This window comes from Triturus cristatus, chromosome 1_2 (genome assembly GCF_964204655.1).
Source record: "Triturus cristatus chromosome 1_2, aTriCri1.1, whole genome shotgun sequence".
NCBI lineage: Eukaryota > Metazoa > Chordata > Amphibia > Caudata > Salamandridae > Triturus > Triturus cristatus.
This window is the reverse complement of record NC_140580.1, coordinates 786096894-786121519: the sequence shown is the minus strand read 5'-3', so window position 1 is coordinate 786121519 and position 24626 is coordinate 786096894. Positions and strand designations below refer to the sequence as shown.

General features: G+C 49.1%; 1 protein-coding gene across 4 annotated transcripts in view; it reads right to left on the bottom strand.

The window, feature by feature from the left end:
* SLC16A9 (solute carrier family 16 member 9) overlaps positions 1–24626 on the bottom strand; it is a 292179-nt gene that overhangs the window by 219589 nt on the left and 47964 nt on the right. For 2 of the 4 annotated variants that reach the window (XM_085608840.1, XM_085608836.1), the window contains exon 2: positions 22025–22148. The exons of 1 other annotated variant lie outside the window; for it this stretch is intronic. The gene's annotated coding sequence lies outside the window, so the exon portion shown is untranslated. Of the gene's footprint in view, positions 1–17156; positions 17254–22024; positions 22149–24626 lie in introns of all 4 variants that reach the window. One more of the 4 variants, XM_085608838.1, reaches the window with a different exon arrangement.

Sequence of the window (24626 nt, the reverse complement as noted above, 5' to 3'; positions counted from 1 at the left end):
ATGCTGCGGACAGTGGGCGTGTGCGGAGGACGGCCGGGGGGCCGTCCGAACCCCGCCCACTCATTAATTCTTCACCACCGCGGCGGAATTCGCGCCGCTGTCAAGGTGCTAAGGATGATTGTGAGGTAAATTCCACACTAGTCTACAACGCTGCTGCTTTCCTGAAACCACAGTTTGATACAGACAAAAAGCAAAATATTGGCGATAGATGGACTGCTTGAATAGAGACATTTGATGATTTAATCGTTGCACTTGAAGAGACTGATAAAGAGATTATCAAGTAACTCAAAAATCTTGCTGGTGATGGTGTTAGAGAAGTCATAAAGATAATACTAGGACAGTTGAAGAAGTCACATATAATCCGATTAAAGTGTTGAATCTCAAGTTTAATCCAATGCCAAATGTTTATTACGAAAGATCCATTTTCAACAAGGAAGGACAGAAAGATGGTGAATTTGTGGAGAGAATCGACACACTCATCAGCCATTGTAAGTTCAATGAATTTAATGATGAAGAAGCTATACAGCTATCAAATTTCACTACGACACTTCAAGAAGCAACTGCGTAAAACTCTTATGTCTGCCTCACAGCAGGCGTATGACTGACGCAGGCCCTTTCACATGGGGCTTGCCCCATGTGAAAGGACACATTGCTGGAGTTGCATCTGTTTTCAGACACACTTCAACAATGCATCAATTTTGCACCTAGAGATATGTCAGGAATACTGACATATCTATAATCATTGCAACATGGAGCGCCGTACAGTAAATACGGTGCATCCATGGTGTCACAAGGAGGGTGCACTTAAAAGTGTTAAATCTATGATTTCATGCAGCGATGCAACACTTTTCATAAATGAGCTTAGAGTTTTATTTTTCATATTAAGTAGTGTCGTTTCCCTACCACTTACAGCAGGAAGCTACTGCAGGACTACTGGTCAGTCAACATTTTGATGCCATAGGGAAGAAAGGTTGAGTGATCTCAGTTCCAGAAAAGGTGTCAATGGCATTATTAACTACAGGTTATATTGTAAAAGAAAATCTAATGAATGGACAAGCAGATTTCTTAAAGTTTCAATATATTTTTCGAAGTTGACTGACTGACCTTTACCAAAGAGGAAGTAAACAATCTTTGGAAATATGTGTAGTTAGTTCCAGGTACCAAAACCATGACAGTAAAATACCCTTTACCTTGTTAAGCAATGGATCCAAAGTACAATGTTGATAAGTAACAGACACATCAGCAAACTGCATTATACAATCTATACTATCAGGAAGCCAAAGGTTATTAGCAACAAAACATGGCGAGGTTGCATCCCTGTGTTTGAATGTTCAGAGTGTTACTAGTCCAATGCTACAGCCAATCCATTTAAAATATCAATCAAAGTTCAGGAAGGTGATTCTTCCTTCGCAAACATATTTGCAGGGGTTGTGAAATCCAGAATAGCATGCACTACCGGGGTTTCAAGTCCATTAATGGAAAATTCCATAAGCAAGTGATTTCTCCTTGGATGTTTCATATTGTTTCGTTTTTAAAAACACTCAGGAATCCTTCACTCCCCTGGATTTTGGATGCGAAGCACTCGCTTTCAGAATCTGCCAGATTGCCTCCCAAAACAATGCCATGTGATGTTCATTTATGAATGCCCTCCCTTAGCAAGGTAAGAAAACCCATAAATGTTAGGCATATTTTTGTGAAATTAGCCCAGGAAATACGGAAGGCCTCAACTGTCTGTTACTGAGTTTGAGGTCTTCTTTTCTGTATGAATGGTCATATATCCTGAGACCTCTTTGCAGGCTACTTTACCAAGGTGTTAAGTCATTCTTTAATATAAGCATGTTAAGAAAGTTGAGTCCATAACACTGTCTTGTAGCTCCTAGGGTTATCACTGGTCTGAAAATGATGCTTAATCAATGCAGGTGGCCACTCAATTGATTTCTAAGATGCAGGAATTCCAATAAAGATATTGTTCTAGATTTTCCTCAGTACTACTCTCTCACAGATTAGAAACTGCAATTCCATTTGGAGTAAAAGAAAAATCCTGAAGGTCTAGCGATGACTCACGTGTACACTGGAGACCTGGGATTGGGGCACCACGTGATTGGAAGTTGAGAAGAAGAGGGGCTGGAAGTGGTCTGGTTGATGAGTGGGTGCTCAGCTTTAACCCAAGCCTTACTTGGGTGCCTCTACCGAGAATCACTAGGGATCAATTATCTAGTGTAATCCCCGGGCAGCACATGTTTACCCTCCATGGGAAGGAAATACTGTTCCATGCATAATATTTGTGTATATTGTAATCATTGGATTGAACTATGCCACCTCGTAGAGGCCTCCCCAGTCCTCAACTACCAGATTCTTTAGTTTAATGGAGGTCTGCATTCCATATGCACATCTAATCTTCATAGGTTCTTGGCTCAGCTCATGGGAGGGGGCTGCTTTTTCTGCAGCTACTGAGGTGAGGCTGAAAATTCAAACAGGAAGAAGCCCAGGGGTATAGCTATCAATAGTGCAACCGGTGCAGTGGCATTGGGGCCCATGGGTGTGAGGGGCTCCCTTCACTCCAATTTGTGGATGCTTTTGCTACCTAACAAGGGAATGGTGGCCCAATATCCTTTCCTGCATTAGGACCCATGGTGCCCTTACTATGCCACTGCAGAAGACTCTTGTTAAAAGAACTATGAATTAAAAACTCTAAACCTGGAATGATAAACTTTGAAAAACAAATGATGTCTTCTGGGGACATTGAACTGTACTGTCCTACAAATATGAGATGGGTAATTATATCAGACAAACGTGTTATCCATTTCCTAAAGGGCAATACACTATCCGAAGAAGCTGCTTATAGTAAAAAATATTTCCCTACAGACTCGGAAAGTTAGATACAATTCTTTGGGGGGGCGCTAGGTGGCGCTACACCAAGATGGCTGCACTATCGTGAGGCTCCTGCCCGACCGGGCACTTCATCATCCTCCACACCATCCTGCCCTCACTATCCTGAGAACAGATCTCACCGGTGTATCCGGGGGAGCCTGCTGGTCACGGCGGTGTGCTCCTCGACGCGCTCCCGTGCTGGTGGGCGGCGCTGTCGGCTGTGTTCTGTCCGGCGGAGGCCGCTCCCTGTGCGAGACCCGGTGTCTCGCGGCGGCGCGAACTACTGGGCCCCGCGGCTTTGGGGCCTACCCTGGCCTGGGGACGCAGCGACTGTCTGGAGGCTCCGGGGCTCAGGGGTGAGTGGTTCTGCCTTGCGAGCTGCCGGGGGACTGCGGAGGGCGACGGAGCTGGGAGGAGGCCTGCCCTGGAGACCCCGGCCGATCGCTGCCTGCTGCCTGGTGCTGTCCCGGACTGCGAGCGCTGTGCGGATTGAGGAGCGCCGCCTTCATCATCGCTCGCTCCCTGACTGCCGCGCGACACCTTTCCGCGCCGGACTGCCCCTGGGCTGTGGGGGGTCCGGTCGCCTGCCCGTTCTGCCTGAAATCAGCTGCTGTACCCTACCACGCTGCGGGGCCCTGAGCTGGGAGGTGCCTGGGGCCCCGGCCGAACAGCGCGTGGGGGCTGCCCTCTGGAGCCCCGCTGAGAGCTTGTCTTCCCTGCGCCGCCCTCCACGCCGCGAGGTGACGGGCGCCTGCTTCGGCCCTGAGGGGCGAACGTTGATTCTCCCGGTGGCGGGCTGCGAACGTAACGTGGCCTGAGCTCGCTCCTGCTGTGGGGGGACCCTGGGGCTGTGCCGCGACGGAGGCCCCCGAGCGCCTGACGACTGGACGGCCCCCTGGCCTGGACCCTTCTGCTGCCTGCGGTCCCCGGCCATCTCCCCCCACCGCTCTTGCTGCCTGCATTGCTGGCAGCCTTACCCTCGGCCGCGGGGGGTTGCGGAGGAGGCCGGGTTGCGCTCCTGGGCCGCGTGGCCAATGGCGCCGAGGGATCGACCGCACTTTGCTCCTGGCTAGCGGGTCGGGTGTTGCCCCGCTTGCCCTCGCGCCCTCCTCGGGGCCCTGGATACCTTTCCTCCTGCCTGGGGGCTCTCTCCTGCGCTGGTCGCTGCTGCCAGGGGCTGTGGCCCACCTGCTCCCGTGAGGTCCATCCTGCTAGTGCCCTCCTCTGGACCGTGGACCGTTACCCGTCTCCGGTTGGACTCCTACCGTGTGGTGCTTTGGGACGGCGTTCCCCCCATACCTTAGCCGGTCTTCCCTTCAGGTGGGATCGCGGGCGGCGGGGTGGGCCCCCCCCCCCTCGGGTCGTGCCATGGGACGCAACGACACCCGCCAGTCCAGACTGCCTTTTGAGACCAAGAAAACCCCCCCTCCGCCGGCGCCCGGAGCGGGTGGCGGGCCTGCGTCCGCCGAGGCCCCTGATGAGGATTGGAAGTCTCTACTGCTCGGCATGAAGCAAAGCCTCTCGACTATTGACTCCAAGATTGATACCATCACTACCCGACTGGACGGGGTCGTGGCCAAACTTGATCAACATGACGTCCGCCTTCAGGAGACCGAGGAGCGGATCTCTTCCTTGGAGGATGGCGCCACCTCCGTAGGCAAACAGATGTCTCAAATGGACCGGCTTCTTAAACTAATTGCGGACAAGAATGAGGACCTGGAGGCCAGGTCCCGTCGAAATAACGTCCGCCTTTTAGGCCTTGCGGAGACCACCAACACGGGGAAAATGGAGGCCTACATTGAGAACCTTGTGATTGAGTTATTTGGGAAAGACTCCTTCTCCCCACACTTGATCGTTGAAAGAGCGCACAGGTCCCTGGCGGCCCGCCCTCCCCCTGGGGCCCCTCCGTGACCCATTATCGCACGATTCCTGAACTACAGGGATAGAGATGCAGTTCTCCGCCGAGCACGGGAGATAGGTACAGTGCGACACGGCAATGCGACATTATCATTCTTCCCTGACTTCACTGCATCAGTACAAGAGTATCGACGCAAGTTTGCTACCGTCAAAAAGAAATTACAAACCCGTGAGATCCCCTATGCTATGCTCTACCCTGCGAAATTGAAAATAACTCATCAAGGCAAACAACTCTTTTTTCAGCAGCCACAGCAGGTTGAGGACTTCCTTAAGCGGCATGGGAGAGCAGAGACTCGAGAGAATGAGGCGCCGCACCGCTCCAGGTCGCCCTCACCGATGGGACAGCAGGACTGACTGCACTCGCGGTGGGATCAGGGTAACGTACACATGCAGCTCCAGGACTCTCCTGATCCAACTACCAAGCATACCGCGTGAGGTAACCCTCTATTAATATAAATGTCTGAATGGGTGATTGCTTACTTCAGTGCTCGGTCACCCACCTCCGTCCCACGCTAAGAGCCCGGACTAGCCGTCTGGATTCTTGTGGGTGAAAGTAAGGAGTTGGGTGGCAGGTTGGGCGCCCCTAGACATTACCCCCCCTACAGGCGAGCCCCTCTACACCCCCCCCCCCCCTAGCGGGGTAGGGGTTGATGTCTTACTATTTCCTTTTCCTGGGTTGGTTTTTTTGGGGATGGGGAGGGATGGGTGGGACCAATATTCCCGGCCAGTTGGGGTTGCTGGTGTGGGAGGGACTCAGTTTCGATGTTACTGTTCTCGAGCCACTGAAACACAAGTAATGACTGTGCGGAACGGGGAAAAAGGGAAGGCACCTAGAAGGGTCCTGTTTGATTGTCATGCTTATTTCATTGTGTTGTACCATGCTGTGAATAACTGTAGAACATTACGGGGCCGGGTGCGATGGAGGATGTAGGGCACACGGGGCCTATGCAACAGTTTAAGCTGATCTCCTGGAATGTTCGAGGACTAAATGACCCGAGAAAGAGACGCCAGGTCCTGGGTTACCTAGATAGGCAAGGAGCATCCATTGCCATGCTTCAGGAGACGCACTTACGGCCTGGGGGGGACCCCTCATTTGCGTCACGCTGGGCTGCATGCAGGGTGTTCTCGTCCTACTCAACTTATGCTAGAGGCGTGACGGTGTTGGTGCGGCGCGGGCTGGGTTTCATACCTGCGGGAACCGAGGTGGGACCCTGTGGCAGATATTGCATGATTTGGGGGAGGCTCCACTCTCACACTATACTGTTCGCTTGCTATTACGGCCCCAATGTAGACGACCCGGCGACGCTTCTGAATATGTGGGGAAAGATACAGACACTAGGCATATCCCATGTAATCCTGGGTGGAGATTTCAATACCGCACTTCGGCCCGCCATGGACCGCTCACACCCCCAGCCGTCCCACTACTTGCATACCCAGTGCACCCTGGCTAATTTAACAGACGAACATCGGCTGATTGATGCCTGGCGGCACCTCCACCCCTCGCTTCGGCAGGGCACGCACTACTCTGCTGTACATTCCACTTGGGCCCGCATCGACTATATATTTCTATCTCCCGGCCTTACCCCGTGGCTGGTCAAGGCGAGTCACCTAGCGCGCACATTCTCCGATCACTCCCCTGTGTTGGTCTCTCTGCACGTTCCCCTTGATGCGTCCCCATACCTCAGCTGGCGCCTCAACCCTGCGCACCTCACAGACTCAGTGTTCCTGGCAGAAATGGAGGATGACATCACAGACTTCTTTAATCGCAACACTGGCTCAGTCACCGAGTTCACTACTGTATGGGAGGCTTTTAAGGTTACTGTGAGGGGGTGGTGCATAGCGAAGGGTGGAGGGATCCTCAAATGCCTGCGCGGGGATGTGCATAGACTGGAGGCTGAACTGCTGCTACTAGAGCGCGAGCAGGCGCTGAACACACAGGACCAGGGGATCGCAGCGCGTCTCAGAGAAAAATTGAATGAGTATACAGACGCGGCTGCTAAGGAATGCAAATTTCTGGGGAAGCCTTACGTTGCGAGGGTATACGGCGAGGGCGACCGACCTGGTAGAGCACTGTCTTCGGCGGTGCGGCAGCCCCGCTACCAAAATTACGTGTCCTCTCTGCTGGATAGACATGGGGTCCCGCAGAGGGACACTTCTGCCCAGCTCCGTGTCCTTACGGAACACTACATTGGTCTGTATACCTCCGGTAGACAGACCCCGATTGCACTACATGAGTACCTCGATGATACCGCAGTGGCCTGGTTGGGTCCATCCCAGCAGAAATTTCTGCACCACGAACTGGAGCTGGACGAGATCAAGGACGCGATAATGTCCATGAAGTCAGGCAAGGCGCCGGGCTCGGACGGCTTGCCGATAGATTTTTACAAAGCCTTTATCCATGTCCTTGCCCCTATTCTAAAGCAACTGTTTTATTTTGCCCTTGAGGCGGGTATCCTGCCGGGGACGATGCGTGAGGCCCTCATCACCTCTCTGCTGAAGCCGGGTAAACCCCCGGAGTACTGTGACTCGTATAGACCCCTCTCTTTGTTGAACACGGACAGTAAGATACTTGCGAAGGTCCTCGCAACACGGCTCAATTTGCTGATGGAGCGCCTCGTTCTTCCCGACCAGGCCGTGTTTGTCCCGAATCGGTCGACTTCCCACAATCTTCGTACCCTGCAGGCGGTGATGCAGGATATCGACCCCCACTGCGAAGCGGCGGCGGTCTTCCTGGACACCACCAAGGCGTTCGACTCCCTCGAGTGGGATTACTTATTGGCCTTGTTGGAGCGGATGGGAATTCCCTTCAACTTCCTGGACTGGATCCGGTTGTTGTACCGCCGCCCTAAGGCGGCGGTCCTGCTCAATGGATCCCGATCTGCCCCATTCCTTCTTCACAGAGGCACTCGTCAAGGATGCCCTCTCTCACCGGTCCTCTTCGCCCTCGCTATTGAGCCGCTTGCGGCCAAACTTCGCCAGCACCATAAACACCGCTCTCTTATGTACCCGGAGCGACAATTGCTCATTGCATTATATGTGGACGACATGACACTATACGTCCATAAGCCGCGAGACAATCTCAACCCATTGCTGCGGGAGGTGACTAAATTCGGGGCTATATCGGGCATACAAATAAATTGGGCGAAGTCTGCGTTATTCCCCCTGACTGACAATACTACGCAGTTCCCGCTAGATTACCCCTTGCTGTGGGAGGCGGACGAAATAACTTACTTGGGGGTTAAGGTGACCAGGAACCGGGACGCCCTTCTTAGAGCAAACTATGGTACGGTCATGGACAAACTCTCCGATAAAATCTCGCAATGGAACCATCTTCCGTTGTCCATGGCAGGACGCATCTCCCTGATCAAGATGGTAATACTTCCCAAATTGTTGTACCTTTTCACCAATATACCATATAGCCCAGGGGCAAACTTCTTTCGGACCCTCAATTCCCAGCTATCCCGCCGTGTTTGGTAAATGTATGTATAGTGGACCATGTGGCTGCTCTACATATATCCTGTAAAGGAATGTTTCCCAGGAAAGCCATGGACGCCCCTAACTTACGTGTTGAGTGGGCTCGTGGGGGAATCGTTAAAGTGCGTTTAGCCTTTTGATAGCAAATTTGAATACATTTAACGATCCATCTGGCTATACCTGCTTTGGAGATGGCGTTGCCTTTGTGTTGTGGAGAAAAGGCAACGAAAAGTTGTTTTGTCTTCCTAAAGTCTTTAGTTCTGTCTATATAGTACATGAGGGCTCTTTTGACATCTAGTGTATGGAGCATTCTTTCAGCGACATTTTGTGGATTCTGAAAGAAAACAGGCAGTTCAATAGTTTGATTCATGTGGAACTGCGATATTACTTTAGGCATGAATTTGGGGTTGGTACGTAGTACGACCCTGTTTGCGTGAACCTGTATGAATGGCTCTTGAATGGTTAGTGCCTGGAGTTCACTAACTCTTCTTAACGAAGTGATTGCCACTAGGAAAGCTACTTTCCAGGTGAGGAATTGAATCTCACATGAGTGGAGAGGTTCGAAGGGTGGACCCATCAGTCGGGTGAGGACCAAGTTGAGGTTCCACACCGGTGCTGGTGGGTGTCTTGGGGGAATTACTCGTTTAAGTCCCTCCAAGAAAGCTTTGATGGCAGGCACTCTGAATAAAGAGAGGTGCTGCCTGTTTTGGAGATAGGCTGCTATTGCGGTCAAATGGATACGTATTGAGGTGTATGCCAGATTGCATCGGTATAGGTGTAAGAGGTAACAGATTATGTTTTGAATGGATGCGTCTAGCGGGTTAATGTCATTGTTGTTGCAATAAATGACAAACCTCTTCCATTTAGCTGCATAGCAAGCTCTGGTAGTGGGTCTTCTGGCCTCCTTAATGATCTCCATACAGTCAGGTGGCAGGTTTAGGTAGCCAAACTCTAAGACTTCAGGATCTGGGTGCTGAATTTCGCCATGGTTCTGCGTTAAGAGTGCAGGTTTGATCCGCAGCCTTTGATGCGGCACCACGGAAAGTTCTAGAAAGGTGGTGTACCATGGCTGGCGCGCCCATGTGGGAGCAACTAGGATGAGTGTCAGTGAGTGCTGTCGCAGTTTGCGTGCCACCAGCGGTATTAATGGCGCTGGGGGAAAAGCGTACGCAAATCTGCCGGACCAGTTCATCCATATCGCATTGCCCTGCGACTGTGGATGTGGTAACCTGGCGGCAAAGCTTTGGCATTTTGCGTTTTCGTTTGTGGCGAATAGGTCTATCTCTGGATGACCCCACTGTCGGAAGTACGGTTGGAGTACTGACGGGTGTAGCTCCCACTCGTGCATCTGGTGGCTGTGTCTGCTGAGCAGATCCGCCATCTGGTTGTCCTTGCCGGGGAGGTGTTCCGCCATGAGGAATATGTTCCTGTGAATGGCCCACTTCCACATGCTCTGAGCCAGATGAGACAACTGTGGAGAGTGTGTTCCTCCCTGCTTCTGTATGTAGTACATGGCAGTCATGTTGTCCGTCCGGATCAACACGACTTTGTTGCACAAGTGTACTTTGAATGCCTTCATTGCCAGGAAGATTGCCATCAGTTCCAGAAGGTTGATGTGCATCTTCTTTTGTTGTATTGTCCATAGTCCCTGCACTGTGTAATTGAGTACATGAGCTCCCCATCCCTGGAGAGACGCGTCCGCCGTCAGTATTATTTGTGGAACAGGCTCTTGGAACGGTCGGCCCTTGCAAAGGTTTTGTGGATTCCACCAATGCAGAGAGTTGTATGCCCGACCGCTCACCAACACTAGGTCTTTTAATTGCCCGTGAGCCTGATTCCATTGACGTGCCAAGCACTCCTGAAGTGGGCGCATATGTAGTCTCGCGTGTGGGACTATGAAAATGCAGGAGGCCATCATGCCTATCAACTGCATGAACACTCGCGCAGGAAGGGAGTGTTGAGGTTTGAACTTTGAGATCAGCATTTGCATGCTGTTGATCCTCACTAAATTTGGCTGAGCTGTGGCCGCCAGAGTGTCTGTGGTCGCACCTAGGTACTGTTGTACGTGTGCGGGTTGGAGATGTGATTTTGGGTAATTTAGTGAGAATCCCAGACTGTGAAGAAGGTGAATGGTGAGGGACATGTGGCTGGGACATTGCTGGGCTGACTTTGCCTGAACAAGCCAGTCGTCCAGGTAAGGGTAGACGTGAATGTGTTGTCTCCGTAGATGTGCAGCCACCGTAGCTAGGCACTTGGTGAAAACTCTGGGTGCTGTTGTCACACCGAAAGGGGAGGACTTTGAATTGGTAGTGCTGCCCCTGAATAGTGAACCTGAGATATTTTCTGTGTGACGGGTGTATGGGTATGTGGAAGTACGCATCTTTGAGGTCTAGTGTGGCTAGGAAGTCTCCCTGGCTGAGCAGCGGGAGAACCTGTTGTAGGGTGAGCATATGGAAATGCTCTTAGAGAATGTAGTGGTTGAGGGGTCTCAGGTCTAGTATAGGTCTGAGCGACCCGTCCTTTTTTGGGATTAGGAAGTACAGAGAGTACACCCCTGTCCCCTGCTGGTTGAAGGGCACGACCTCTATTGCACCTTTTTGCAGCATACTTAGCACTTCCTGCTGCAATAATGCTAAGTGCTCTGCGGACATAGGACGGTGCTTTGGCGGTATTGTGGGTGGTGTGGAGGTTAATTCGAGACAGTAACCGTGCTGGATAATATCCCTGACCCACCTGTCCGTGGTGATGGTATTCCACATGGACAGGAACCGCTGGAATCTCCCCCCGACAGGTGTTATGTGGTCGGGGGGAAGGGAGAGGGCGTCACTGTTTGTTCTTGGGTGAGGACCTGGTGTTGCCGTAACCGCGTCCTCTGCCCTTGGTGCTGGACCACGATATCCACCTCTGTTGTTTTTATCGTAGGTACTCTGTGTGCCCCCTTTATTGTATGGCTGCTGTGACCCCTGTCCTCTAGCTGCTCCCCTATTACCGGGGCGACGAAAGGAGCCACTACGAAATGTCTGCGTTTGCAGAGCCCCCATCGACTTTGCAGTGTCAGTGTCCTTTTGTATCTTTTCTAAGGTGGTGTCAACTTCTGGTCCGAATAAGTAGTCGGGGTTGACAGGCTGATTTAGGATGTTGTTTTGAATCTCAGGTTTGAATCCGGAGATTCTTAACCAAGCGTGTCGGCGTAACATGACGCTGGTATTTATCGCCCTCCCAGCCGTGTCGGCAGCATCTAGTGCGCACTTAATGGATGCGTTTGTAAGAAGTTGTCCCTCTCTGATGAGGAGCTCCGCTGCCTCTTTGTATTCGTCTGGCAGATGTTGGAGTAGTGACTCTAGCGTGTCGTAGTGTGAACGATCGTAGCGAGCCAGGAGGGCCTGTGTATTGGCAATGAGCCAGATGTTTGCTGCTTGAGCCTCAATCCTCTTGCCTGAGGTCTCCAGCACTTTGGACTCCTTGTCTGGGGGAGGAGCATCACCAGTTTGCGAGTGCGCTCGTTTGCGAGCGTTAGCAACCACCATGGAGTCCAGAGGTAACTGACCTCTAATGTACATAGGGTCCCCGGGCGCAGGTTTGTATTTTTTTTCAATCCTGGGGTTCAGCACCCGTGCCCTGGTTGTTTCCTTGAAAATGTCCTTTGCTGGCTTGAGAACACCTTTCAACATGGGCAGAGTCTTGACAGTCCTCTCAGAGGAGGCGAAAGTGTCCACCAAGAAGTCGTCCTCAACTGTGTCAGAGTGGAGTTGCACTCCATGATTGGCTGCAGCACGTTCTATGAGGGCATTGAAGGCAGCAGTGTCCTCTGTGGGAGATGTTTTTGCGCCGTAAAGCTGCGTGTCCTGGGTATCTGTTGCGGCACCCGGGTCTGCAGGGTCATCCCAAGCTTGATCTGGGTCCTGCTGCTCCTCAGGATCTATATCCCTAGGGTAGGTGGTATCATCACCCATGTAATCCTCCATTGCGTCCGTGTCGGAGGGCGTCGGAGAAAAGGACTGGGGATCCGGATAGGACGTATGCAGGCGTTCGTATAGAACCGGTTCCGACTCTGCTGGCAGTTTCTGCTTTAGAGGGATTCTGTAAGAGTCCAAGGCCTGCTCTGGCGTGACCTTCCGTTTTCGGAGCATGAGTCTGCCGGTGTCGGCGTCGATGAATTGGGACGGTGAAGGCTCAGTAGGAGAGTGTCCAGTAGATGGGGACCTTGTCTGGCGGACACGTGTTCGGATCTCGAACATCTTCGGCGCCGTGGAGGGCGGCAAACCAAAAGTGATGTTGGTTGGTGCCGAAGGTGCCTTTGGAGCCTTTTTCGGGTCGGGGCCCGACGTGGACTGGAGGGCTGCCCGTTCTCTGATGCGTTGCAATGACGCCGCAACTTGTCGCACCGAGAATGCCGAAGGTTCTTTGGTGCCGAGTGGTTCTGTAGAGGTAGGCGTGGACTGCTTCGGAGCCACAGGGTCATCGATTCGAGGAGAGGTAGTAGCGGTCGACGAAGTCGATGACTTGACCCGTGTCGCTGCCTTCGAAGTGGACTCCGATGGAGCGGCCATCCTAACTTTGGTGGTCGGGGCCGACTGCTTCGGTGCTGGGGGCCGAGGCGCTTTTGTGGTACCGATGGCCTTCCTTTTCGGGTCGGTACTGACATCCACTGCAGCGAGTTCGGCGCCGAAATCCCTTTTAGTGTGTTCGGAGCCGATGGTCTGTGCTGGCGTCGAAGGAGTGGAGGTCTTCGAGGGCTTCGAGCCGACCACTGCTAGTTTCACTTTCGGTTTCTGTGGAACCGGTGCGACGATTGGTTTCGGTTTCGTTGAAGGGAAACCAGTCTTTTTCGGTAATAATGGCTCTTGCTGGATGTTCGAGGCCGGGCCTGAAGGCGGGGCCGAAGAACTGTGGGATTGATCTTGGGTAAGGCCCGGAGGCGATCCCTTCACCGGAGCCGTAGAATGACGCACTTTGATAGCCTCCGTTTCGACGGGTAGGCCCTGCTCTTCACCAGAGCTATCTTCTTCGGCCCCAAAGGCCTCATTGTAGTCTCCTACCTCAGCGTCGGCTTCTTCCCTGTGAAAAAGCGCTTCATCGGCGTCTTCCGATCGGGAATCGTGTTCGGAAGCGGGGCTGGAGTTTATGTCTTCCACGCTTTCAACATCCTCGTCCTCGGTGCTGAAGATGTTGGCCGGGGCCGGTGCCGATTGCTGCGCTTCTAATCTCACTGCCCGTCGATTCCGGAGAGTCTTCTTGGATCGGAATCGGACACAGGCCATACATTTCGATTCGTCGTGATCCGGCGAGAGGTATTTGTTGCACACCGGGTGGACGTCGATATGTGGATATTTGGCGTGGCATACAGGACACCGTTTGAATGGGGTCCTCGATTCCATCGGCGATGTAAGGTCGATGGTCGGATTAAACGGATCCGAAAAACTGGAAGAAGTTTGCTAAACTAAGCAAGAAAGCTGTCGATACCGAGCGGGAACAGTACCGACGAAAACTAAAGGCCTTTTGGCCTTAAACTAAATTTTCCTAACTTGAGCTAAGATAAGCACATCCGAACCCAATGGCGGAATAAAACAATCTGAGGATGGAGAGGATGCCCATGCGCACTGTGGTCCAGGGGAGGAGTCACCTATCTCAGGATACTTCGAAGACTCTTCCAGGACAACAACGTGCAAACATCCGGACCCAACACTAGGCGGCGATCTATGCACAGATATGAATTCAGCAGCCCACATGCCTCGAACACAGATGTCTGCATGGGAAGATATCTTCATTTTGATATGGGTATCAGCCACCTATTGATAATAAAGAATTCTATATTTTCTCAAAATATTGAGGTTCAAGATCAGCCGCGGTGCATGCAGGTAACAGGGGTGGGGCCGTGTAAGGGGAGATTCCGAGGGAAAATGAATTCATTATTCAATTTTTCGTAGGTATCGCCCCTTGGAATCCCCCCTTACACGGCCCCACTGCCCCACCGCTGTTACCTGCCCAGACTGTGGATGTTCAAGATATAGATTAATCAGGTTTGGCTACAGAATGGTGCCCTGTGGGACCCGTTGTTTCTGCATGGTTTTGTTACTGAGATAGAGCTCTCTATTGGTTAGTCAATTAGGATTCAAACTACTTTAGGTCTGTCCCATCAGTACCCATCTGTTCCTTCAGGATGCTAATCAGAGTGTTGTGGTTGACTGTATCGAAGACAGCCGGAAGATCCAGCATCACAAGTAGACAGGAGTTCCCGGAGTCAAGGAGGTAGAAAGAGTCATCCACAATTTACAAAAGGGGCGTTTCCGTGCTGTAAATCTGCCTGAAGGCAGACTGGAAAACAGAATGGAGAATAGAGAGATTAATTGGAGTGAGGCCGGTAATAACATCAGAAAGAGACAAGTAAGGAATAGGGCAGGAAGAGTGGGGTTGGGCTGAGATTGGATCAGAGGAGTGGTATAAGGGAAGAAGTTAGCACGGACAGTAGTTGTGGGACATGGTTGTGCAGGGGAGTATTAGAGGGACAGTCAGGCAGAACAGTTGCTGGGGGAATGAGTTAAACAATGAGGGGATAGAGGTAGAGCTATGGAATTGGCTGGGTAGTTGTGAGCATAGTTAGGAGACGTAGCTCTTCAAAGTAGAGGACAGCCAAATGGGGTCAAATCAGTGTTGGGTGGACTGGGAGCAGGGAATAGTGATCCATGGGGAGGAAGATAGCCGGTAATGGTAGTATCTTGTTGGGTTGTTTACGAGTGGGGAGATCAGAGGATGGTATTAGAAGGAAGGGAGAATTGGGGTTGAGAGATTGAAAAATGCAATCTAGTGCGACTAGATATGCATTGTTGGATTGGAATATAATCCTAATCTTTCTGTACCCGAAGATGTAAATAGGAAGATATCCATTGAAGTGTGATTAGGGTGAATCTTTTAGCTTGCGCGCAATTGTTGAAGAGATATTTAGAGTTGATGTTGTGTCGTACCTTCGTGCTATGAGTAAAACATAGGAGATTGGTTTAGAGGAATCCCTTCCAAGCACAGTGATACTATTCAGCAACCAGTGTCCAAAAATTCCCTTAGAATCTTATATTTAAATATTTCATTGCACATTTCGATAAATATGGAGAATAAGTGATTTTGAAGGAATTGGCTCCTGTTTTAGAGGTGTGTTTTGAGAGGGGGAGTAATTTCACAAGGCCATGACAGCTACCTGGAAAGGTCAAAGAAGTAAATCAGGAAGTTGTGAAGCTGGTGGCAAAAAAATATTCCTGACCCGATTGGAATAGACTGGATAGTGGGACTTCTTATCCAACCTGCATTAAATCTGTTATAGAATGATTTCTAGCTCTAGAGTGAAGAGGGGACTGTCTTGCTCTGGCGGGAAGGTCTTGTTATGTTGATCGATAGGCCTTATTCTTGCAGGCAGGTTTTATACCTTGCGATTGAATACTAATACTGGACACTGATGCCCCATAAGGATTCTGGTGGGCAGGGGTGGCTTCTAACAGGTTTAAGTACTTAAAACCAGCAAGGTCATTAGGCTCAACACCAAAACTCTCAAATGTGGTCAGTTTTAAACAGTGTTTATAATGAGCCACGATTGCGAGCTCTGAAGGCGAGACTGGAGGTCTCACAGTGCCTGTCAATAAGTCAAAATTAACTAGATAATCAAAAATTTAATTGTGCTTATCTACTATCTCGGTGCTCCCCTCCATCTCTGCAGTCCGTGGCTCCAGCAAAAGCTCCCAGAGCCTCAGCCAACTTCCCTCTACCAATCCAGAGGCTGCTCTCATGCTACAGATAATGGTAAGCTGCAAGAGAGAAGAACCAGGAGTGGCTGGAGCTGGTCAGGTCATGCTCATTAATGCACTGGGGCCTGTGTCTGCTCTCCACCATCTGTCTATGACAACTGGGGTTGGAGAGGTTTAAAGTGTGCATGCCAGGCGGGCCGCCGCAAGACAGCCAGCCAAAGTGACATGTGCACTTTAAACTAAAGTGCGCATCACTCCTTTCCTGCTGCCAATCAGCAGCAATAGCCATGCCACAGACTTGGCTGCCAGCATGAAAAATATAAAAGGTAATAAATTCATTTTATTTTTCACGTTTGCTGCACTCGCAGCAGGGGGGGCATTCTACTCTGCCCTAGTGAAGGAACCGCAGCTGCTGGTGGGTCTTGCTGATTAATGGTAAGTGGGTTAAGGACTGACAAGACAAGAACGGACTGAGTTTTCCAAATTTTGCTTCCCCTTGGGAGCTTAGCACACATCTTGATGCCGAGGTGCTGATAATTGCAGGATTGCGATTTCAGACTGCCAGTGCCTCATGTGTCCATGGGGTGTTTCAAGGGTGCCACTTCTTGTAGAATTAATAACATTTCTGCAAATTTGACAAACAAAGGCGAAATATTAGTCAATGAAGAAGAATATTTTGTGTATTACTACGGGGGAGTGGGAATAACCAGTAAATAAATAGAAATAAGCAATTGTTCATGGTAATTAAACTGACATTGGGTATGATTTGGTAACTTCAGGTGGAAAGAAAGATATGAATTGAAATTCCTTATGTTGGTAAGTATTATGTCCTGTTCTTGGGGACAAGGAATAGCACTGAGGTAAACCTGTTTTAGTGCCCTTCCAGAGGGTGAGGGGGATAAGTCCTCCTTCAGTGTTACCCAAATTCTCTCCTCCGAGAGAGGAGTGTTTTGAATGGTGGTGGGTCTTCTTTTGCACGGTGACCAGGAGCCTCTGGAGGTGGTAGGCCTTCTAATGAGGAGAGAGGAGCTGGGAGCAGACACAATGACTGGCATCTTGACAAAGTAAGGGTGCAATCACAATGGCACTACCCAGCAAACAAAAGGTGAGGCCCGCCCGAAGAACAAACAGCAATAAAGGGTGTCAAAACACCAGTGTTCTTACCTTGTGGCAGGGAGAACTTCTCTCAGGGCACAGAGTGCCACGGTCCTGTTATGCCCAGAGCCACGGTCCAGAAACGTGAGGATGCAAGAAGTGGAAGCTGTAAAATAATCGACAACAACAGCCAGTGACTCACTTCCCTAAGGAGGGTGGATCTCCCGTACCATTGATGACATGGGGCTTTGCCGCAAGACAAAAAAAAATCTTTCATGTTTATCACCGGCAGATGGGTGCACAAGTAGTGCAGAAGGGCTCAGGCCAAATCTGAGCAGCAATGTCAGCCCCCTCGTCCGAGAGATGAGCTGGCCTGGTTGGAGAGACTGCGGTAGGACAGAAAACCCAGCTTGTTGTAGCCTCGGGATCTGTTCTGGTTGGTGATGGTCAGTGCTTAATTTGAGCTGGTGGTTTCCGGTGCCCAGCACCGGCACTTAATTGTCAACACCAGCGCATGTGACAGTCTGCCACAAGGTGGTGCTGTGTGGCTAATTTAGAGATTACCACAGCAGTTAATTATTAATTCAATATACATTAAAAATGACTATTGTCAGCCGCTCAAGCCATTCTTATAGCCTGGAAAAGTCCAAATGATCACATTTGTAGGTGTATGATGGTTAGTGATTGTGTTGTTACTATCACTGGCAGCATCGGAGGGGCAATGTGTGGTACAAGCTGCAGTGGCCTCCTAGCGAGAGCCCTGGCACTTATTTTTTTTACAAATTAGTACTGGTGATGGCAGTCTCCTTTGCTGGCTGATGGGCGGGCTAAAGCATCTGCTCAAAGGACAGAGCGTAGTGCGGCCTCGGACTGCCTTCGGGTAGAGTTGGTAGCCACCTTAGTTGAATGATGGATGGAATGAGCTAGAAAGTTCACAGAGAGTCTGCATCCCAACCTGGAGCAGGACAACTGGGGCACTGCACACATGGTCCTCCAAAGCAGAGGTCTTCAAACTGTGGGGTGCACTCTCTGAGGGTCCGTGGATGGTTTCAAAGCGGTGCCAGAATGCCTCTACAATTACATGTAAATGATGATGGCCTGGAACTGCAGCCTTGTTCATCTGACACATTGCCGGGCTGCATTCGTTAACACGTTTACAAAAGTGGATTCAAAAGAATGGGAACTGTGATTCAGGGCGCCATGAGGGGAGGCAATCAACTGTCAATAAGGTCGCTAAAATGAAAAGAACTAAATAGCCTGAGAATTTTCTTTTTTCACTGTCAGCTAACTGCATATAATATCATGCGGAAACAGCTTAATTAAAAAGTAAAAGCAAGTTAAACTAACCTGTGGTAAATGTACTGTGTTAGGTAATGCAACTACCATCCCTGCAGCTGTCTGCGTGTGTGAAACCTGAGCAACACATAATTGTACCCTAGCTGGCACATAGGGGAATAGTGACATTTATACTTATAGTGATGCGAGGTCCCAGCCTATGACAGAAAGCACTGTGAATATTTAATGTATTATTTTACCCTTGCATTAAACACGGTCTAAGCTAGGCTGCTGTACAATAATGCAGTGTTTGAGCTAAAAGAAGTTCCTACAAAATATAGTTTTTAGTAATAAGTAATCAGTCTGTACCTAATGCAAACATTTTTACAAGTATCTCCATTATTCCAGAACTCAGCTAATAGCACCCCTACCTTAACTGTGAAAAAGAATGAATCTTTGTCACCGTGTATCTTTAAGCAGGGCTACTAGAATAATCTGTCAAGAGAGGACCAAATTATGCAGCAGGGTTGACTACATTATGCAACAAGAAAAGGAAAATTATGCGGCCTAATGCGGCACAATTTTGTGGTTAGCTTTACTTCATTATTTTGTCATTTCTACTCATGGTAACACTGTCACAGGAATTATTATACCTCATTAGTACCAGTTTAACACCCAAATACAGCAAAAAGCAACCGCAAGATGATCAATCAACCTTTATGAAGGTCCTTCTACTTCTCTGGCACACTTCACCACGTTTTAAGTAACTTTTGATCCGTTTGAGCTAGAATTACATTTTTCTGTTAAAATCTGAAATTTTATGCAGCAGATGATGGATTATGTAGCAAATGCGGTAAACCCATAACTATGCGGGAAACTCTGCTGCCTCAGAAACTCATAATTCCAGTGGCCTTGGTTTTAAGTGACTCAATCAATTAATGTCTGGTAAGAAGGCTTGTTTCTTCTTTAACTCTCTACACTACCACCCCGCCCTCACTTTCTGGCAGAGGCACCTCAAAGTCAGGATTAACCGTTCGGAGTCAATTGTTTTTGTAAAAGGTGTGTCTAGGGGGTGGCAAGGAGGAGGCCAACAGGGTTGTATTCAGATGCAGAGACCTGATTCTTGACCCCTGGGACCTCAGAGTAATGGTCCAGGAGAAAGAGGAAAAGATCAAGATTCATAGATATTGTAAAAAAAGATGGTCCAGAAGATGAAGCACTGTGTGGGGTCTCATTTTTTTATGTTTACAAATGGCCAGAGACAGCTTCCTCAGAGATACCCCAAGGAAGGGGGCGATATAAGGGATCCTTCCATTAGTGATGCAGGTATTGTTGTCAAGTGTGTAAGTGGCCACTACTGCTCAATTATGGCTGTCTTACCATGAAGTGGAGTGAGGGCCCATTTTCCTTGTTAGCATTAGAAAACAGGTCACCCATTCTGCTTTTCAACACAAAGGAGCAGGAAGACTCATTGGCATGCAGGTACAATGGCACTAGGGCACAGAGGTATGAGGAGCCAACTAAACCTTAATTAGGGCTGTTTACAATTCTTCCTTGCTTACATTAGGGCCCACTGCACACTTGCCAGAGTTGATTTGGGCCTCAAAGCAATGGTCCACGGGAGGGAAAAATTAAAGTAATGGAGACACCTTTGTTTAGCCTCAGAGATATGGCAGAGAATGTGGTGTGGCTAGATTGCTTTTAACAAAGGGCAGAGGAGACTGCCCTCTTTGCAAGGCAGTAGTTAAGATAAGTGAAGCAGGTTTAGCAGGACTGGGCCCAGAAGTCGGAGGGGCCCACTGCATCAGAATTATGACTGTCTCACTTTAAACAAGCATTGGCATAGCCAATATGTCTCGCCTTTGGGGCCTTATAAGTGTTTAACCATGCAACAGTTAATGTTGTGCATCAAGGATATTGTGCTGCATAACTAAATACTTATAAGGTCCCAAAAGCGAGACCTATTGGCTATGCCAATGCTTGTTTTACACTTCCTGTGGCACAGAGTAGGACCCTTCATGATAAACAAAAATTCTGGAAGGCAGTAGAGACTTGGCTGTTCCCAAACAGAAGCCTCACTTACAAAAATGAGAATAATTCTCTCGCTAAGTCTATTTTTCCCAACCCATCCATGACACCTAAAACTTAGATGCACCAATAAGCCCAAACTTCTCAAAGGCAGTATCACCGAATCTATGGTAGACCATGCTTTATTCCAGAAACAAGCGTGTCGCGACATGTTTGGAGTATCACTCCAAGCCTCACTCATAACACCAAATTCTTCCCAGATGGGCTGCTTTACTTACCTAGAGATGGGAACCATACGTCAAACACAATTCTACCACTTATCTATCTTTCCTTCACTACATGCACATGCACAGTTACCTCTTCAAAGTGATGTGATCAGAGGATCCCTCCGGCCCTACACCGCCACACCAAAACTCTTCCAACACAGAAGTCATTTTAAACCAAGACCCTACCAACCAAGCACAAAGAAATGCAGTCTCTTACTTATCCCCAGCAGTAGAAATAAAAATGGTATCCCATAAATTGGGGGGTCAGTGGGGGGTAAGCAGATAGGATAAGGGGTAGTGTCACAGAAGGTTAGGGTGAGGACAGGAATCTGACAGTCAACTTACACATTTATTTTTATTTAAAGTCTGCCACTAAACAACTGTGCAACAGTGATCGATGTGACAGTAAATATGTTCTGGCATACTCAATTGGCAGCAAACTTTATTTTAAAATATCTAGCTCCCAAACTTTCAATTCAGACTATGATGAATTAATGTTTGTAGGTCCAATGTTTGCACCAAAGACAATTTAATTACATTGAGAAATATTCACTTGTGAAATACCTACGTCGGAGGATGGGGGAATGACATTCAGTCAGAACCCTTATTTATAATGCTGCAGATATAAGTTGAGTCATACAGCCACCAATACGAAGCACATTTCCGTAATCTGCGCAAGGGATAACTCTTATTTTTTTTTCTCAGTTTTATATAGCGCGAACTCGACCCGTAGGTGTCAGAGCACTTTACACGAGCACAAATTGTATTACAGACCGAGTCCTACACAATAATTTTTAATCACAATGAGATTAAGTGATTTGCCGAGGATCACAGGAGATTTGAGCCTCCTGTTAGACTTGAACCTGGTTCCCCAGCGTCAGTCAGCCACTCTAGCCGTTAAGCCACATTACTTAACGGTATAGTGTCACCATACGTGTCAATTCCAACCACAGTGAAAACACAGAAATGTCACACATAAGCAGTCAGAAACCGAGGCAGCTGTATATCATGTCTATTAGATGTGTAAAATTGGAAATGTTCTAGTTAAGCAAGACGTCAAGGAGTCGTTGTTCATTTTAAACGTAAATTTACGGGCTGTGTCTCCACGCTATGAAACAAAGGAGTCGTTCTTTGTCTCCCTCTGCTGGCGAACAGCTGCACTGCACTTGTTTCAATATTAAAGTGAAACCCGTTAGAAGTCAAAACAATTATGACTTAACTTAATCTCAATATTCCCAGCGATTGTTTGCAAAGGTTATGCATTTTAGAAAAGTGCCTCAAAACATACTTCTTGTCGGCAATATATTTAAATCACCGCCAAAATGACATTTTTTATAGAGTGGGATGAAGCAGTTTTAAAGAACGTACCTTACAAAATGTGTTGTTTCTTCAGACCGTGGGATGAAGAGCTGAGTCACTGATACTCCTGGTTCATAACCTTATTCTTCTTGAAAATCGTTTCCCCTCTTCGCCTGAACCTGGCAGTTTCTGACTGGAAGAATGCACAGCGAGGGGCGAAAAAAACGCACATCAGAACAGGAAGTTGGTTGGAGGCAATTTGAGCTACATTTTAGGAAGCATATGGTTACACCATGTGACTTTACGTAGCAGACACTCAATGCAGTGAGAACGAAGACATTTCTGTGAAAAAGAAAGCATTGTCCTCTTCAAAAACCCTGGCGTTCATAAAACTGAAAGGTCTTCTGTGATGCCATTTAAAGGAAAAGGAACGATTTAAGAAGTATTTCGGAGCATTCCATTTTTGAAAAAAGTAGCATCTGAAACAAGCGTGCGCGCTCTAAGAGTAAAAAAAAAGTGTCAGCAAAAGTGAAAGCGTTTCACTTGCGGGAGCAAGTGGCGCCAGGAGCGATAATTGCTACAGGAAAAGTGTACCACCTGCTCCTCTACCATATGGCGCAGCTCGCTCCCGCAAGTAAATCGCCAAACGTGCACACGTTGCCATTGAAAGCAATGGAACGCGTGCATGTTTTTGGCTGAAAAGCCGAAGCGATTGCTAAAGGTCTTTTGCCTAAGCAGCGCATTCACGCTGCGTAGGCGAGACATGAAAAGGGGCATGGGAACTTATTTTCCCTTCTAGCATTAGGACCGAGGGCACCCTAGCAGAAAAAGGGACACAACATGTGGGATCTCTCTTTGTTTCTGAAAGGGACAACTCAAGTTTAGAGTGATGGTCAAGCATGGTGGTGAAGGGGAATATGAGACAGAGGAGATAGCCTGCTACTCAGGACTGCAATTATCATTAGCGTAATAAGTGTAGTTGCATGAGGGTCCAGTAGTATGAGGGGCTCACAACAGCTCAATTATGTGGAACAGTATTTTTCGTTCAATAACTGTTTTTGTTTGATTTATTTGCTCTTTTATAAGTCGCATTTTTAGTGTGATTTGAGTTATAGAAAAAGGACTCCTGAAGCCATGCCCCCTGTGCTCAGCCCTTTCCCTCCCGCTCACCCAATCATTGCCATAAAGTTTTGGAGGAGGGGCCTGACTTGAAAATATTTTGCTTAGTGTGGCTCTGAGCAAAACTGTTTGAAGACTTCTAAAGGATAAATAGAGGCCAGGGAGTCAGTATTAAAGGGGATTCGGAGGGCAGGTTGTTGGAACCTCTCAGAGTGACATCCTGTCAGCCATCCGTCGAACCACTATCCTCAACGAATCCATCGCCACAGCCACCTTTCCAGGCGCATGGAAACACGCAGAAATCAGGCCTCTCTTCAAGAAACCCTCCGCCGACCTGAGCAAACTCAAGAACTACCGCCCCATCCCGCTGCTCCCTTTCTTCACTAAAGTCTTGGAGAAGGCCATAAACCACCAGCTCACCAAACACCTGGACTGAAACAGCGTGTTAGACACTTCCCAATCTGCCTTCCATTCCAACCACAGCACGAAAACCACCCTGATCGTCGCCACGGACATCCGTACCCTACTCGATCTTGGCCCGCTCCTCCCCCAATGCCCTCACTTGCCTCTCAATTTAATCTATCATGGCCTGTGTGGCCTTTTGTGGCCTTTTGCAGGCATTCCCCAACTCCCCTCTGCTTTCTTAATGAAACATTCTGTTTGTGCCGCACTGCCTCAGCAGTCTCTGGGGCCTCCTGCTGCAGTGCAGACTCAAAGCACGCACTCAGCACTGGCCTCACAGGCTTGCCATCCTCCCACCAGCCCGTTTCCTGCACCTTCAGGGTTGCTTGCCACACCCTCTTACGGCCCTGTTTGGTCAGCTTGTGGCTTTGACCCCCTAGAGCCCGCCGTGCGGGGAACATGCCAACACTGCGGTGGTTCCTCCCTCGGAGGCCCGACGTACTGGGTACCTCCTTTTGCCACACCTGCCACCAGCAAGTCCAGGCGACCCACATTCTCGAGAAGCGTAAAGGCTGTGCCCCCTTTTCCTCAGCCATACTGCCAAACCGGTAACCCACTGCAACTACAACGAGCACTAGTTCACTAAATTAATTGAAAATGATCGAGCCTTTTATCAGTCAACGTGTCAACTAAGGACAAAATGGTGGCTGGTAATTAAAATTGCCAGGTTTTATAATTTGGACTATACTGATAGCCCAAAATGTAGTGAAGTCACTGGACTGCACCACCTAACCCAACCCTACTGGAGGCACACCTCCCCATGGTCGGCTGCCCCCCAAGACCCCAATCTGCTGGGCTCGCTTGGAAAAAAGATGTTTGTGCACAAAAGTCAATTGTTGCTTCTGTTTGTGCCGCAAAGGGCTCCCATGTGGCCCATGGCGACCCGCACTAACAGTACCGTTGGACCTTAGTGGGCGAAACAACAACTATGGTTTACTGGTTGACTTATATAAGTGTATATTTAACTGCAACCTCTTTCAGAGTCCACCGACATATTCAAAGTTACAGCATTCTGTTTGCCTTTTGCTGAGTTATTTGCAAAGCTCGTCATTCCTCGAGGTTTACTAGTTGGTCGTTCGTGACCATGGTT